This window comes from Diceros bicornis, chromosome 2, assembly GCF_020826845.1.
Source record: "Diceros bicornis minor isolate mBicDic1 chromosome 2, mDicBic1.mat.cur, whole genome shotgun sequence".
NCBI classification, from domain to species: Eukaryota; Metazoa; Chordata; class Mammalia; order Perissodactyla; family Rhinocerotidae; genus Diceros; species Diceros bicornis.
In genome coordinates this window covers 43,549,611-43,568,251 of record NC_080741.1, presented here as the reverse complement: position 1 = coordinate 43,568,251, position 18,641 = coordinate 43,549,611, and the positions used below count along the sequence as shown (strand labels likewise).

The 18,641-nt window shown below is 40.6% G+C and overlaps 1 protein-coding gene across 3 annotated transcripts in view; it reads right to left on the bottom strand.

Moving 5' to 3' along the window:
* Positions 1–17,650, bottom strand: part of CTNNB1 (catenin beta 1) — a 37,224-nt gene extending 19,574 nt beyond the window's left edge. For all 3 annotated transcript variants that reach the window (XM_058555660.1, XM_058555668.1, XM_058555675.1), the window contains exon 1: positions 17,486–17,650. The gene's annotated coding sequence lies outside the window, so the exon portion shown is untranslated. The remainder of the gene's footprint in view (positions 1–17,485) is intronic.
* Positions 17,651–18,641: the final 991 nt, after the last annotated feature.

The window sequence follows — 18,641 nt, the reverse complement described above, 5'->3', positions numbered from 1 at the left end:
GACTTAAAAATTCCATTTTTATAACAGAAATGTGTTCAAAGAATCATGCCAAGAGGTCTGCACGGTGAAGCATTCATAGAGAAAAAGCTGGAAATTACCCAAATGTGCATCAACAAGAGAGCGAATAAAAAATAATTTATCCATTAAACGGAATATATGTTCATCTACTGAACAAATATTTAAGCACCTTTTATGTTACTGGCATTGCAATAACAGTGAATAAGAGAGTCAGAGAGGCATGGTCATATATCTGGTAAAGCTGCATTCTACTGTTACAGAATTAAGCAATAAAAACAAGACAATTTAAGGATAACTACTGCAAAGAAAATAAATAAGGTGGGAATAGAGTGACTGGTGAGAGAAGAGGGCTACTCTAGATAAGACTTGGTGATGGGGGTGATTTGAACAGAGGAGGAGCTAGGCAGGTAAGATAGGGCAGAACACTCCATTCAGAGAACAAGTGCAAAGGAAAGAATGAGCTATTTGGTAAAGGTACTAAAAGGTCACCAGTGAAACTAGAAGTCAGGGAACCACGAAGAGAGGTGGGGACCAGATCAATAAGGATGCAGAGTAAAATCCAAAGTGCACTGAGAAGCCACTGAGTAACACGATCTGTGATTTAGGTTTTTCAAAGTTCACTCTGGTCTCCACAAGGGAAAATAAGACTGCGATGGGCAAAAGCAAAGCAGGAAGACCAGTTAGGAGGCTACAGTAAATCATCCAGGTGAGGGGGGTAGTGGATTACTAAGTAGCTATTAAAAGAGTACAAAGAAAAAATATTCAACATATATCTAATAGGCAAATCATTTGCATACTTTTTATAGGTATTTTTACATACATTTGCAGAACCAAATGTACAGAAATAATACATTAGTATTAGAAATGATACTTGTCCAAGAAAATATCTCAAATCATTTAGCCCCACTATATGTTAGCCAAACACTGATATACAGGATTAAGGAAATGTTTCTAAGCATAAGAGCTAAGTGGTCTATAAAATGAACTTTCTGCAAAAGAAACATGGAAACTACTCAGCCAACCATTGATATCCTAAGGCAAAAACAAATTGCTAAAAAAAAAAAGAAAAAAGTGCCTATGTTTTCTAAAAGCAAGGAAATCAAACTTATTGCATTTTTTTTGATATTTAGGCAAGTGTCATTTTATTTCATTATATCAATTAATTTCCTATTTTTAGTAATTTAATAGAGATTTTCATTCAATTCTTATTCTATTAAAGTGGCAGTATTCTAAGAATCAACTGCATCACGAAATAATGCCAGAGTTCTGATTAAATCACTTATATTGTTTTAAATAATATTTTTTACAGTGTAATTTTAGGATGTTGCCTTGTAATACCAGGTAAATATCTAATTTTGCCCTTGACATACTCAACAAAGTAGCATAATTAAAATACCTGGCAACTTCAGTTCTGAGCCTAATGTTATCTCATTGAATCTTCCCAGCAACCTCATAAAGTAGACAATATTCCCCAAATTATCAGATGAAAAAAGTAACTAGCAGCAGTTAAAGATACGAGTGTAGCTAATAAACTATTCAGTTAAAATTCAAATCCAGGTCTGTTTAGCTCAGTCATGTGCCCTTTCAATCAAATCATATATCCTACCACCACCCCAAAGTTACAATTAATATTTAATAATCAATGTTGCAGATAAATGCAAGAGAAAGCTTAGTAATTTTGATAAAAGTATCATATGTAACACTAAAGAACTACATTCTTTGAACAGTGACCACAGCAAAAAAAATTAATATTTCTAAGATTTGAATCACTATATAGTCCATACTCTGACTCTTCCCCTAACTAGATAGCACTACTACTGACAAGAAATGCAGAATTTTCAAACATGAGTATATTATGCCAAGTAAATGGAGGATTTTACTTCAAGAAAGTTTCCAGATGTTAATCTCTAGGTTCAGGCTATAGGCAGAATTAATGGCAGGGGCTCAACGACTTCCAAAAGTAATTTAATGCATTGCTTTACACCCCATAACAATAACCTTCCTCTTCTCCACTTGTTACAAGTTTCCCTTCCTTACCATATCAAGCACACTCACATTAAAAAAAAAAAGAAAAGAAAAAAACATCAATAAGTCAACTCTGTGATGGCTAGCACTGCATGTTTAGTTCTTCACTGTTTCCAAAGTGCTTAGCATATATTAAGCTCTTAAATATTTGATGGACTGAATGTGCCAATAGGAAAAATGTTCAAAAAGTAGACAGTAGAACAAATAACATACAATACAGAGGCTTAGATAGCCAACAGCAACTATATACAACCTAAGATACTTCTTAAGTGTCTTTAGGAACATGAAGGATTCATTTATTAAGACTGCATCTCATCTAGAACAGAGGTCAGCAAACATTTTCTGTAAAGGGCCAGATAGTAAATATTTTAGCCTTTGTAGGCCATAGGCTCTCTGTTCCAACTACTCAACTCTGCTACTGTAGAGCACAAGTAGCGCAGGCAATACGCACACTAATGAGTGTGCTTATGTTCCAATAAGACTTTGTGGAAATTGCAAATTGGAATTTCATATAATTTCATGTGTTATGAGAAATTATCCTTCTTTTGATTTTTCATCAGCCATAAAAAAATGTAAAAACCATTCTGAGTTCTCAGGCCATACAAAAACAGGTGGCAGGCAGTCGTTGGCCAACCCCTCGTCTGTTTATTACATACTTTCACTGAGAACAAACCAAAGCCAAGTGAGTTTACATTTTAATTAAGTACATTAAACCTAAATGTGAAAACCAATAACAGAAAGAGTTTTTAAGTACGTTAACAGGTTACTAAGAGAGGTCACACACTTTTTTCCCATAAGTATCTTCAAAAATAGGTTGTGTGGTAAATGAACCTGGACCGAATGACCTATGAAAGCCATATCAAGACCAGTTATTTCGGGAAAACATTTAAGGTCATTAAGACCAGGCACGTGCTAATCCAGAATTTGAACTCAATATATACAGGCCTTTTAAAATCTTTTTTAACTATACAGATTCCCAGGCTTGCTTGAAGAACCCTTTAAACTGGCAATCAGATCTTTCCAATAGTTCTAACCTGGAACTTTAAAAAATACATAAGACTAGGCTCACATCCCCATGGTTTTATATCAGTAGGCCTGGGAGAGGACCTTGGAATTATATTTTTTTATTTGTTTAAAGTGTCATACATACATGCAGACGCCACTAACACCAGCAAAGGGCTACAGCTGTACACAAACCGTACGATCCAACTCTGTATAACATTAACCAATTAATTAATTAGTAACCCAAGTTAACAAAAAACAACAAAACACACTTGACTCCACAGAGTAACCCTCACATCAGCTCCTTGAGAAGCCTCTATTCATTAAGACAACACAGATTCTTACTTAATCTTGAGCAACCTTCTGTTCCCCACCACGCATATCAAGTTTATGTTACTCTCCCAAACAGAAAGACATTTTGCTGCCTTTGACAGCCTTACCATAGTAATAGGTCTCATAATTATGAGGCTCTCATATTTAGGAAGAGCAGCAGAATATTACAGAAAATAAAGTGAGCTAGGAAGCATTTATTTTCAAAGAAATCTGACTGCTTTACTTATCTCAATACAACGAACTTCAAGGAACAGCTCTAAATCTCTGTTCTATTGTGAATCCAAAAATACACCAACAAATGAGTCATAACCTGGAGCTATACATGAATGCCCCATTGGTATATTGTTTTTTGTTTTCTCAATTTACCAAATTGTGATGTTAATCAAAAGAGATTTTCTATTCCACAAGAAAGCTTTCCCACAATTCCTTCATTTACATACTCAACAGTTCCAGGACACAGCAATATCAATAGCATAAATGCAATGTATGTATAGATTTCATTCATTTATTCAACTGCTACATGCCAGAAGGTGTAACAGATTCTGGGTATACAGTGGTGATTAAAACAGACATGTCCTTGCATTCTTGATAAGGAGACAAACAATTACAAGGACTGATAAGTGTATAACTAAGTAACATGAGACAGAAGGGAGTGGAATGACACAAGGACAAGTGGAAGGTCCTACTTAGAGTGGCCACAAGCTTCTTGAGGATAGCCATCAAGCTGAGAGCTGAAAAAGGATGCAAAGAGCATGTAAGGAGCAGAGCAGGAACATTCCACAAACAAGAAATAACATGTGCAAAAACCCAGTCATGAAAGACCTGATCATCTTTTTACCAACCAACCGTTGAGACAGAGTAGTTCCATTACAGTGGGAAAGGGTGAGTGCAATGAGATGAAGTTGAAAATAGAACATGTAGGGCTCTCTAGCCTTTGGTAAGGAATGCACTTGATATTCTAAGTGACACTGGAAGTCCATGCAAGGTTACAAGCAGGTGAAGAACAAGATCCCATTTGAGTTTTTAAAAGATGGTTTTGGCTATAATGGAAAAAACTGAAACGGGACAAAAAGAAAGAAGGGAAACCAGTAAAGCAACTATAGCAATAGTCCAGGTGATAAACAGTGGTGGCTTAGGCTGGGGCAGTAGCACTAGGCATAAAAAGTAGCTAGACTGGAGAAATAGTTTGGAGGTAGAAATAACAGGCTCTGTTGATGGACTGGCTGCAGTAAATGAGAAAAATTATGGTAGATGAGAGGAATTAAAGGTGAGTCCTAGGTAGACGTCTGGCTTGAGTAATTAGGTTGTGATACTTACTGAGCTCAGTGCAATGTAAGAAAAAAAAGAAGAGTGCTTCTAGAACTGTACTGTCCAATACGGTAGCCACTAGTCACATGCAACTATTTACATTTAAATTTAATTTTATTAAAAATTTAGTTCTCCAGTCACATCATCACATTTCAAGTGCTCAACAGCTACATGTCACTGGTGGCCACCACACTGGACAACATAGATGTAGAACATTTCCACCATCACAGAAAGTTCTACTGGAGAGTACTGTTCTGGAAGGAAGAAAGTAAAAAAACGCACCAAATGCTGAGTGGTCCAGCAAGACTAAAGCTAGAAAGTATCCATTTGATTGGTCAACATGGAGGTACAACAGTGAGCTCAGCAAGAGCACACTCACTGAACTAATGAAAGCAGAACATGAACTGGAATGGGAGATGAAAAGTGGAGACCATGTCCATAGGAGAAAAATAAACGTGGCATTAGAAAAATAAATGGGGCATTAGCTGGAGGGAAACAAAAGCTGTCCAATTCTAGACTATTCACCCATTCAACAAACCTTTACTGAGCACCTATTACTTCCAGACACTGTTGAAGATATCAGGGATGCAAAATCAGGACAAGACTCTGAGAGGTGAAAAGAACACGCAAGTAAACAAATGTTACTTCAGAGCATAATTAAGTGCACAAACCAAATAAATGAGGATAATACGACAAAATAAAAATGGGTGAACAGAGAAGACCTCAATGTGGAAGTGCTATCTGACATGAGCCATAGATGACAAGAAGAAACCATCTTCACAAAGGTCTGGAATACATTTGTACGCTACTAGGAATGACCCCAAATGAGGTGATAAGATTTCAAAGTCATTCCCTCAGCACATATTTATCGATCAACTACTAGGTACTATGATTCTAGGCACTGGGGAGAAAGCAGTGAAGGAAATACAAAAATCCCTTTCTTCCTGGAGCTTATGTTCTGGGATGCTAAGAAAAAAAAAAAAAGGTAAAATATCTATTATGTTAGACAGCGATGAGGACTAAGGAGAAACATAAAGCAAGCAAGGAGATAGGAAGTTGGAGAAGGACTGAGATTTTAAACAGGATGGCAAGGAAAAGCCTGAAGGAGGTGAGGAAGTGAGCCATGGTATGGAGCATGCTTGACCAACTGGAGGAAAAACAAAAAGGGCAGCATGGGTGACAAGGAGTGAGAGGAGAAAAGTAATAAGTAATAAAGACAGTGGTTCGAACATGCAGGAGTTTGTGCTTTTACTGAATGAGTTGGTAAGCCCCTGGAGGTTTCTGAACAGAAAAGTTACATGATCTATTTCTTTAAAAGGATTACTAGGGCTACTGTGTTAGAAATACATTTAAGGGGAACAAAGATGTAAGAAGCGAGACCAGTTAGAAGGCCTTTGCAGTAAGCCTGGCAAAAAATTAAGATGGCATGGCTATGGTGAGAAAGGGTTAGATTTTGGATATATTTTAAAGGGAGAGCAGACACAATTTGCAGACAGGGTTTGGATATGGGGTGTGAGAGAAAGATGAGTCAAGAACAGCAAGGTTTTAAGTTGGAGTAACTGGAAAGTTAGAGTCACATTTAGGAAAGACTAAGAGAAGCAGCTTTAGGGAAAATTGGGAGCTCAGTTTTAGATAAATTGAGATGCTTCTTAGACATCTAAAATGTTGAAAAAATAGTTAGATATAAGGATCTAGAGTTCAGGGAAGAAACCCAGGGTAGGATACAAATTTGGAAATCATCAGCAAATAGATTAAACACTATCTGTTTAAAGCTATGAGACTGAAGTGCAATGAGACAACTGAAAAAGGAGAGGTCCAAGGACTAAACTTGTAGCCACTCCAACATAGAGTTAAGAGATGACAGAAAAAGCAAAGGAGACTAAGAGGGAACTGCCAATGAGGTAGAAAGAAAACCTGCTAGCAGACCTGGTGGCCTAGAAGCCAAGTGAAAAAGTGTTTTTCAAGCAACTATGCCAAATGCTACTAATAGGTTTGTGAGATGAGAACTGGAAATTTGTAACATGGTAGTCACTGGTAGGAGTTCAAAAGAAAAGGGGAGAGAGTGCATATAAGGAATTGTTTCAAGGTGTTTTATTGTAAAGAAAAGCAACTGGGGTAGTGAGTGAAAGGGGAGACAGGAAGAAGAGATTTTTTTTTTTTTTTAGTAGGATAAACAGTATGTTTGTAAGCTTATGGGAAGAGCCAGTAGAGAAAGAAAAACCAATGATGCAAGAGAAGGGAGAATAACAGAGTAATACTCCTGAGAGCAAGACAAAAGGCTGTCCTTATCTTGGAACATTACAATTCACCCATAGTGACAGAGGACAAGGTAAAGGGCACAGTCACAGATATGGAAATGTGCAGGAATTCTTCCAATTATTCAATATGCTTAATGAAAACAGAAAGCTACAGCATTAGATGAGTAAGGACAGGGGAGGAGGTGTTGGGAGGTTTGAGAAGAGAGAAAAAAGTAAGGAATAGTCATAAAGGAGGGTGAACTAATAGACCAGGGACCACTGGGCATGAAGCCAGGAAGGGACAAGGCTGTTGACAATGTATATAAAAAAGTGATTATGATTCAATGTGAAATTTCAGCTGGGTAGAAGTGATGGGGAGGGATACTGAAAAGCTTAGATGGATAGATAGATTGTACATTCCAGTGGGGCTGAAGGGCTGTTGGAACTGAAAGTATTTACTACAGGAATAAGGGAGTGGGACACTTGAAATGAGACTGGGGAGGGCGGAAGTTATTGGTAAAAGACAAGGTATTCTAGGATATGACAGTGAGAATGTGATTGAATCAGAGTGAAAAATAAGATTAATTGGAGAAGAAATGAAGGAACTAAGAGGCCAGAATATGGGAAGCATCCTCTACATCAATGTTACTCAAAGTGCCAGACCACAACACCACAGGAGCTTATGCCAGATTATAAAGCAACATACTGCTTCCTTCATCAAAAAAGTCTTGCTACAAATAAAGTAAACTGAGGGGCCGGCCCGGTGGCGTAGTGGTTAAGTTTGCATGCTCCACTTTGGCAGCCTGGGGTTCGCAGGTTCAGATCCCAGGCGTGGACCGATGCACTGCTTGTCAAGCCATGCTGTGGCAGCGTCCCACATAATGTAGAGGAAGATGGGCACAGATGTTAGCCCAGGGCCAATCTTCCTCAGCAAAAGGAGGAGGATTGGCAACGGATGTTAGCTCAGGGCTAATCTTCCTCACACACACACACACACACACACACACACACACACACACACACACATACAAGTGAACTGAACTAAACAGTGAACTTAGTGTCATAGGTGATTTACATTCTGGCACGAACTCCGTATCGTAATTCATACTGGATACAAACAGTTCACAGCCCAGACAACATTTTGAGTAGCACTGCTCTACACCGACACTGGTATCACCAAGAATTATGACAAATTAAGAAGACAGTAAGCTAGGAGCTAATAAAGTGTTCAAGGAAGGAGAGAAATGACCCAGGAAAGTTGGTAGATGACTAAAATAAAGACGGGTAGTGAGTGATATAATTTGATGACATGAGAGTCAAAGCTTGAAGTTCTGGGAAAAAAGGGTCAAGAAGTGACCATGAGGAACAAAGACTCTTGATTCAGCAGTAAAAGGTGTGCAAGAAGGGAAAACTTGAGAGAGCTGCAAGGGAAGTAGCATTATCAGGGGAGAGGCTCGGTTACAACTGGAGCAAGAAAGAGAAGGAAGATTCTCAGAATAGATTGAGAATAAAAGGGATCTGCTGATGACTATGAGTTCCAGAAGGCACAATGACTGGATTTCAGAAGATGATAAAAGGTGAGAGGTGGAGACAAAAAAAAAGCAATGGGATTAGAATCTGGAGGGATAAGGGTAACACAGAAGAGTGAGGTATAACTAAATGAACAAAGTCCTTGAAAAGCCGTGTGTCAGGACTGGCCTCTGACCAGCATGTAATACTTCCTCCATTATAAAGACGGACCCTTCATGCAGATGGATGATAAGAAGGTACAGGAGTTCCTGCTTAGCTTCTGATGGGGGAAAGGGGACTAATTTGAGGAGCAAAGAGAAGACTAAATAGTTTTTCTGTTTTAGAGCTTTCTAGAGAAATGTAATATGATCTGGGGTAAAATGGCAATAAAGAAAAACCTGAGGCCTTTTAGCATCTAGTCAGGGCATTCTTCAGGCATGATTAATAAGTATTCTTACAAAAAAGAATGCAATTTTAGTATTTCCCAGCTTCTATTTATCAACAATACCATTTTAACAATCATTACTTTGTCTCACAAGTGACTCCCAATCTTCTGGTATTCCAGATTTCTAATCTCTTAAACTTTCTAGCCTCCTATTTCTCATTCTATGGGGAATAAAATGGCTGGCACTCTGATTGAGGACCCAGGAAACAACGACAGAATTAAGGCAGGAAATAGTGACCTACAGAGGACAACTATCAGATACAAAATAACAGTTTTACTACATGAATGGATCACAGAGAATACTCATAACTAGAAGTTAGAACAATATAAACCTTATTTCATATTCTCATGTGGCTTTTCCAACAGAAATAAGATAGCAAATAAAAAAATTAATAATATAGTTGGGCTTAAAAACTAAACAAGCTTGGGGCCAGCCCGGTGGCGCAAGCGGTTAAGTGCGTGCGCTCTGCTGCGGCGGCCCGGGGTTCACCGGTTCGGATCTCGGGCGTGCACCGACGCACCACTTGGCAAGCCATGCTGTGGCGGCGTCCCATATAAAGTGGAGGAAGATGGGCATGGGTGTTAGCCCAGGGCCAGTCCTCCTCAGCAAAAAAAGAGGAAGATTGGCAGATGTTAGCACAGCTGATCTTCCTCCCACACACAGAAAAAAACACTAAACAAACTTTAAAATTAAGCAAAATGCCAGAAAGACTAAATTTATGAAACTATCTAAAGAGTGCTTTGTCAGCATACAATGTTTCCTATGTAACATTTAGTGTCTACATTTGTATCTAATGAACTATTAGGTATAAGTAATATCTGACATGGCTACATTCTTTCAAGTAGCTCAGAAAAGATTTTAAGTGTCTACGTCAGTACTTTCTACACAGGGGAATGGAACTCTACTTGGAAACCTCCATAGTTGGATTGAAAAATATTTCCAAGAAACCTTTGTTCCTCCCTTATACATGTGGCATTCATCTAGTATATGGAAAACTTCAAAGACAGACTCACTCCCTACACCCTTACCCCCAAACCACTTAATTATACTCAAAAAAAAAGGGGCAGCAGGATTGGGGGTCAGTTTACAACAACCACCCCTCAGTGCAAGAAATTACTACAATCATTTAAGACCATCTTCAAATTGCACTCCCAAGAAATTTTGCAGTAAATCTAACTTCTCATATTTTTATATGGCTAATGTACAATAGTATGTGTATATATGTATATATATATCACAATTATTTTTGCTATCATAATAGCAATATCTGTTAATAAAAGAATTAAACTAACCTTTCAGCTTTTGCACATCTTTTACTTCCAAGGTAGATCAGCTACCAGCATTCAAGATAAGATTTATTAATCACGGATATGATCTGTACACCATGAGGACCGATGAACTTGAAAGAACTTAAACAGTTTAAAAATATCATCTCCCCCACCCCTAATTTTTTTAACTAATTGTTTAACACACCTGTTACAAATCAGTTAAAAGGAAAATCAGTCCAGCAACATGTGAATTATAACATCGCAAGTAAAACCACAGGAATATTAGTGAGGAAATTAAGAGATGGAAATGAATAAGGGAGCAAATGGAAAGTTCTATGAAGCAGTTTCACCCCAGCATAATCCAGCTGTTGACACTCTTCAAACTACTGGAGGAGGGGGAGAGTCTTTTCAACAAGTTCAAAAGAAATCAGAGGCAGGAAATTTCTGGAATACTACAAGAGAAACTTTATAGTGGCTCTGTAAAGTTACATGGGGATTGTGGCATAGGCAAGGGGGTAAGCATCTCTGGGATAAATGTTATGTGAAAAGTCCACTGATCAGTTTTGCTTGCATTCTACACCATATCATATAAAAACAAATGCAGCCTACAGCACTATTTTCAGATGATGCTTTTTAAAACCAATGTTGGCTTATGGTTTTGCATTTTCAGTCCAGACATAGTTTGCCATTTAAACATGTAGTCTGAAGACTAAACACCCAACTTTTCAAACTTTAGAAATGAACAACTCTGCCTTAGCAGTAAAAGATTTAACCAAAATCTATTTAATTGCCTGCAGAAATTTATTCTGACCAAATAGCAGTATGCCACTAATTTAAGTAAAACTTATATTTAATTAATTTTTCATCATCTAAACTTTGCTTTTCAGTTTTGGATCTAGTCTGATAATAATTTATCTTAGAAATGCAGACTTTGGCCAAAAACCAGGATATGATTTAAAATTTCAGGCTGGCATGACTGTGTATATACAGCCAGAATCTGTCCAGCATTTTAAGTGCCTTCAGAGATTGTTTTGAGACTTCTTTTAAAACTACACTTTAAAAATCTATAGTTAAGATGATCAAGTAATGATCAAGTTGTTTTTTCTCCTCCTTTTCCTTGACCCAAACCATCTTAATTCCTAAACCTGAGAGTGTGGATTTCCCAGATTTCACAAACAAGTTAATAACATAAACATGCTTTTAAGTTCCTAATCTATAATCCATTGATACAAGGCATTTTTCAAATACCTAAATATGAACTTAATAGTTTAACAATCTTAATTCCTAAGTAATAGAAATCCACAGAATCATATTATCCTCAGTCACTTAGCATAATCATCATCATAAAAAACTGTACTCCAGGGGCCGGTCTGGTGGCACAGTGGTTAAGTGCGCATGCTCCGCTGCGGCAGCCCGGGGTTCGCAGGTTCGGATCCCGGGCGCGCACCAACACACTGCTTGTCAAGCCATGCTGTGGCAGCGTCCCATATAAAGCAGAGGAAGATGGGCACGGATGTTAGCCCAAGGCCAATCTTTCTTGGCAAAAAGAGGAGGATTGGCATTGGATGTTAGCTCAGGGCTGATCTTCCTCACAAAAAAACAAAAAACAACAAAAAAAAACTGTACTCCAAATGGCACTACTGCAGATGTTACAAACTGGCAGTAGCCTGCTAATAGTTATATTTAATTTGTGCTGAATAGTATCTTAAAACATGAATTTCATTCACCAACATGTGCAAATCAAGGGATGCACATTAATCTAGATGTCCTGCTTCTCTTAGGAAAAAAAGAGTCAGATGATGTGATAACATGAACTATATTCCCACATAATGGCTGGAGCTGCTGAAGATGGCTGCTTAGATGGGACATGTGCTCTCCAACTTGTTTAGTCCAGTGCCCCAGTTACCCTATACCTGCCTGGCCCTGGAGACGCTGAGCAGTCATTCCCACTGTAATGTAAGACCAACCTATATGGCTTGTGAAAGCAATCTTACTTTAGTCACATATCTTGAATGTCAAATTGTTGTATGCTATATTGCCAATTTCAAGAGATAAATTAAGTCCCTAATAGGTAGACGTTTTTCTCAGTAAGCTTTATGTACATAATTTTTAAAAGAACTTTCAAATCTACTCTTATAGCTCATCAAAATCTTGGAAAATTAGAACAGAAGCTATTTGACCTATAGAGAGAAAATGCTGCAAATACTAAGCATCAACTTGGACATTACTAATTCCAAATGTGATCCTTTATGAAGGAACACAATTCATTCTGAAATCACCATTTACATGAAACTGAGGTCTTCTTGTTAGAAAAAAAATTAGATATAACAATAATACATTTCTTAAATAGTCAAAAATCATTATCAATGTTTCCACAAAATTATATTGAATTCCAAGAGCAAAGTGGAGCAGTGATACTGTCATTTTCCCTCCCTACTCTGTCAACTTTTTAATTTCATTTCAACCACCCATTATGGAAGACAAAGGAAAAAATAAGTTTCTAAACTCTGAGAATTTTCCATAAAATGACCGTTTGACTTCCAAAAGATAATTTAGAATAGGCTTCAGAATTTCTGTTACTAATCAGAACCTGATTTGAAACAAGTATTTTCAGAAAATAATGTTACTAATAGAAATAGCAAGAACTTTAACAGAGGAGCATGGAGAAAGGTTTTTATTGAAAATTTTAAAAGGCAAAATATCAGTATAGTGATATTTTGTGGGCTATCATCATAGCCCACAACTCTATACAAAATGACACCCATAGTCACTAGGGCATTATATTCTCGAGTTCACATATACTCAACTGGCTTAGTTTCTATCTAGTTCCTAACACAGACATAATATTCTTTGATAATATAACTGAGTTGAGCACTTACTCATGTTTTACTATGTAACAGATGTTAGATAAACTGACAATTCATTTCTTCATTAACTTTTTCTAAGAATTTGTTTCTCTAATTCATTAATATGGCTAAACGTTACGATCTTTTACCCCCAAATTGTTATATTGAGTTTTTGGTTTATCATTACGATATATTTAAACAGAACTGCCTGTTTAAAGTGACTTAACTAAAATTTAATCCCTAATTTAACTTTCACCTTTCTCTTGCAAACACTGGTTGAGATGACATTCTCTCAAGCCAACCTTTTAATTAGCAGTATTGATATGAATAAATTATTCTAAAATTCAAACAATTTCTTGATTGATGCTTTCTCATGAGAACTATTCATAAATAAACTCCACACAAACAAACTTGCTAGGGGGGAAAAATCACAAGCATTACATTATATCCACTGGAGGGCACTCAACATGACCAAAGCGTGCAATGAAAACATGCCCTAACACTACTCTCTCTCTGCTGAATCAGGTTTGAGAGTGACTTTGGGAGTGGGAATGTCTCTTAAAAGAAGAGATGCCCACAATTAACAAATGCAAAAGGTAGTTAAACTCTAAAAAGGAGTTCCTAACGTGACTGACTTTCTCTTTTAAGAGCTTCTCTTTCCTTAGGGAGAAAGCAGATTATATACATACTTCAAGGACAGCAGGATTCAGGCCTCAACTGATGGATCTAGGTTTCAAACCTGAGTCAAGCTCAGTCTTGCATGAAACACAAAAGCAGCTTTCTTAAGTAAACAGAGGAAACAGAGACCTTTTTCCTGAGTTTAAGTGATGAAAAACTATACGAATTAACTCCTACTCATTTTCAAGCAACACAAATCTCACACACACAGCAGTCTCACCTTATCCGCAGTTGCACTTTCCCTGGTTTCAGTTACCCAGGGTCAACCATGGTCCTCAACCACAGTCCGGAAGCAGATGATCCTTTTGATGATCCTTCTGACTTTGGTCAGAAAGTCGATAGTAGCCTAACATTACATCACAATGCCTATCTCATTCACCTCACTTCATCTCATCATGTAGGCATTTTATCACCTCACATCATCATCATAAGAAGGGTGAGTACAGTACAATAACATATTGTGAGAAAGACCACATGCACTTAAGTTTTATTACAGCATCTTGTTATAATTGTTCTATTTTTAGTTATTGTTAATCTCTTATTGTGCCTAATTTATAAATTAAACTTTATCATAGGGATGTATGTATAGGAAAAAACAGTATATACAGGATTAGGTACTATTCGTGGTTTCTGGAATCCACTGGGGGTCTTGGAACATATTCTTCTCAAGTAAGGGGAGACTACTGTTATTTTCCTTTTGTGAAACCTGAGAAATATATATTTATTTTAGCCTATTAACCTAGTTAACTATCACAGTCACAATTACAATAGTATTACATAAACAATAGTCTGTTAAAGAATGAGAACTGATTCTGCAATCAGTATCCTCTCAACGAGGGTACAAGAGGCAATAGCTACATGGTCTGGACTAATCAGAAGCAGCCTCCTCGTCTATATTTATTATTTACTTTTATGGTATAAAAATGTTTTCAGTCAAGCTGTTTCAACAAAGATATTGTATTCCCAATAAAAAGAGGGCTACAAGAAAACAACTAGGTGAATACAGTAATGTTTTCAAAAACAATGTCACAAGTCAACATGTAGCACTACAAAAGAGTTGCTGATAGTTTTTATTAGAAGTTTGTCCTGCTCTAAAAGCATTCAAACTTGCTGCCCTGGGTTAGCAATCAAGCGTGCTTCCAACCAAGCTCAAAGTACAAACTTAAAATTTACCACCTACTCATCTACAATTATGGATTATCAGCAACTAGTAAACCACGAAAGAGAAACAAAATCATGTTATAACTGGACAGATGAATTGTTTCATTTCAATAACATAAAAGTTTCATTTGGCTAACTATACTTATGTAGACCATTTCTGGGGTTTTATTTCACTGCTAACTTATAATAACTATAAAAGAGTGATATTCAAACTTGAATTCTCCACATCCCTAGTTTCAACAATACTTATGCTCCTCTTCTCACCCCTCCCAACAATAAAAAAGGATATCTGCAGATAGTTTTCCTAAGCATCACATCTCAATACCCTTAGACAAATCTGCCTACTTCATGTTTTCCTTCCTATTTGGGGAGGGGGCAAAGGGAACTGTCTATGAAAACAAGCATACAGAACTTTATTTATATGGACAAGTTTTATTTCAGTCATCACAGTAGAAAGCTCAATTCATGGTTTGATAAGTTTTAATACTGGAATACACATTTTTCTACATAATCTTGGTAAAGGAAGTAGTCAGCAATTAGTTCATAAGCAACAAAACTCTCGAATGCTTCTTGACATTTGAACACTGTTAAATGCTTCACTTTTTTATTAACCACCTTATTTTTAAAAACTTGGTTTTTCCTGAAAGCTATTTAAAATGACTGCTCTGGCCTCCAGGAAAATCTCAGGCCTAGGACTCCACAAGGACTCTAAGTTTTGTGCTATACTAAACTTTCCGGTGCCGGTTTTTATTCCCCCCTCAAGGACTTCAGACTTGAATAGTCTCAGCATTCCTTTAATCCTATAGAATGGTCTTCTGCAAGTTTTTCAAGTTACTGTTGCAATCACTTTAGGGCCTCGTCCTTGTACATGGCCTTCAGAACAAAGACTAGGTCAAAGTAATGAATATTGGGTGCAAATTAATCAAATTTTGTATAACGATACTCTCAAATAAACCTTAATGGTATTTTTAGTCCAGAGACTTTGAGTTTAAAAAAAGTAAAATGAATGGAGCAGAAGCCTTAGTTCAGATCAAAAAAAAAAAGCCTCCAAAGTAGAAGTTTGTCACTAATTTAAGCAGATACTAAACAACGGCATTATGTAAGTAACATTTCAAGCTATGTCTAATATTTCTTAGGACGAAAACAAGTTAACACAAAGATATCTGAAGGTAGTGAATGTTCACCAAGTGACAATAATGAAACGGCTTCCTAAATGCCAAAATATTTTATAACTTAGCGATCCGAAAAACATTAGCCTAGACTTATCAAAGGACAGCCGTCTCTTCAAGTTGATGTCTAGTCTAAGCCACCGCTATTCATGACACAAAGCTCTCATTTCACTAAAACCACTCCTCGATTTCCTTTTGCCGACCTCTGCATACCAGCAGGCCGGTCTCTCTTCATTCACCACTCACAAGCTCCGGGGGAGGGGAGACCACAGATGTCTGGAAGATACAAAGTATAAAACAATGCTCCCTCCAAAAGGGAAGAGAAAACGAAGGAAACAACTACACCCAACTGCCAAAGCTTTCAAGTTTAGCGGATTCAAAAGCGGCCTGTGAGAACTTCGAAAGTCTCTGTTCAAAGTCGTCTCCCCAGACAAAACACTGGAGGAAGCTGCAATGCTTGAATTTCATTTCACCAATTTCGTGGCGAGGGAAAAATTCACTCCGCTGAAAAGAAAACGTGCTCGGATAACCAAGTTTAGCTGCCATAAAAACTATCTGAATAAGTAATTTCTACGAACAAAATTCGCAAAGCAGTCAGAGGCTGAATTCCCGAGGTTCGCTCGATAAGAAACAAGCAAGTTGGCCTGGCCCCCCAACCCTTATTTTTAGTAGGGTCTCACACCCATCGCGGTAAATCCAGAAGACTCCAGTACACTGCACATCGCCGCTGTCCCTCAACTGCACGGTACAAGAAAAAATAGGTGCAAGACAGGGATTTTTCTGTGTGCAAACCCTACTGACGCATCGCACTGTCTGCACTAATAGTTTGAAGGTTTAAAGTTGCTTCCATTTAAACAAGCGCCAGTGCCAAACTCACATAGGCAGGGCGTTAAAAAAAAAAACACAATTCTCTTAAGAATTCCCTTAATTCGTCCTTAAGAACGAAAGAGGGAATCTGGAGAGAAAGTCCACTGGCCCTATCCGCAAGGCAGATGGGACCCAGGGTGCGTCCCAGGCCCAGCGACCGGACCCCAACTCCCCGCTGAGGCTGGAAAGGCGGAGCCCCCCGTCCCCACCCCGCCCCCCACCTCGGCCCCGGCGCATCCCGAGGCGCAGGGTCCCTCCCCCAAACTCGGCCGCGACCGGAGCCCCGGACGAAAACCACAGGCCCCCCGCACCGGCCATCCGAGCTCCTGGACGCGCCCTCGCGGCGCCCCTTCCCCGCAAGCGGCGCCCCCGGGGCCCCCGAGGCGCAGCGCTACCGGAACCCGGGCCCTGCCGCCGCCCTCCGCCCCCCGGGCGCGGCCCGCCCCCGCCGCCTCCCTGGCGCCCCCAGCCAGCAACCCCTGCTTCCCAACCCGGGCCCCACGGCTGCGCCGAGCCGGGCTCCAGCTGCCGCCGGGACCGCGCGCCCGCGACGAAGTTTAGCTCCGAAGAGAGAGCGGGAGCAGCCCCGGAAGGGTAAGGAAAGGAGCGCCCAAGCACCTCAGGGGAACAGGCTCCTCCCGCCGCGGGAGTCCGACCGTCCTCGGCCTGCAGTGGCGGCTCGGCGGGGACCGGAGCTGCTCCTCGGACCTTCCTCCGTCTCCGCCTCCCCTCGCTCTCCGCTCTCGGGAACCGGCTAACGCGGCTGCCACAGACCGAGAGGCTTAAAATGGCGCCGCACAAGGAGCTCTTATAAGTCGCGCAGGAGCCGCTGTATCCTGCCGCCACCGGCGCAGCGCGGAGCGTTCCGCCGCGCGAGGACAAGGGGCGGGGCGCGGGTGGACGGGGGAAAGTAGTCCCCGCGCCGCCGAGCCGGCTGCCGCCGTCCGAACGCCCCGGGGCGGGGCGGGGCGCCCGCGCGCTGCCCGGACGCTCTCCTAGGTAGAGCCCCGCGGCTCTCCCACCGGTCGGGACTGGAGGGCGGCCTGGGAGGGCACCGTAGTCCGAGGCGGGCGGGCCGCGGCCCCCGCGGGCCGGAGTGGCGTGGGGGGAGGGCGGCACCAGGATCCTCCACTGTCCGGAGCCCGACGCTCCCGCCCCGCGTGTGCCCCGAACCGTGAGAGCCGACGCGGGGCTTGCCACGCGCTTCCCGCCGCCCGCGGGAGGCTGCATCTCGGCCTCGGCCTTCGGGGGCCGCGCGGGCGGTCGGCACAGGCCCTGAGAGGGCAGAAGTTCGGGGCCGAGGCGGCGGCGGCGCGGGCGCTGAGGTCGGGGCCTGCCCCGCTCCAGGCGCTGCTGGGCGCCGCCGCCGCTGCCCCGCTGTCGGTCGGGGGACTCGGGCGGGTTAGGGCTTCTGCCAGCGCTGCGGTCTGGCCACACACTCCCTGCAGGACGTGGCTCGCAGCCCAGCCGCTCACCACCCTAAAGCCCCCCACTGTCCGGATCGTGCATCCCGCATCCTAACCGGCTGCTCAGCCTGAACCTGGGTGAACTACCGGGCCGAGCCGCCTGCTGTCCGCACTCCCGAAGGCTGTGAACTCGCGTTGGAGTGGGCGCCTAGCCCGCAATTCAACAAGTCCTATGAGTACCTACTGTGAACAAATGACTGATGGAAATGGATTAGCTCTAGAGCCCTGTCCGTTAGGTTAATTCTTATAGAGTCCATTTGTGTTTGGTTCCACTGTATTACTAAATATCAATAGGTTTGTTTTTTCTT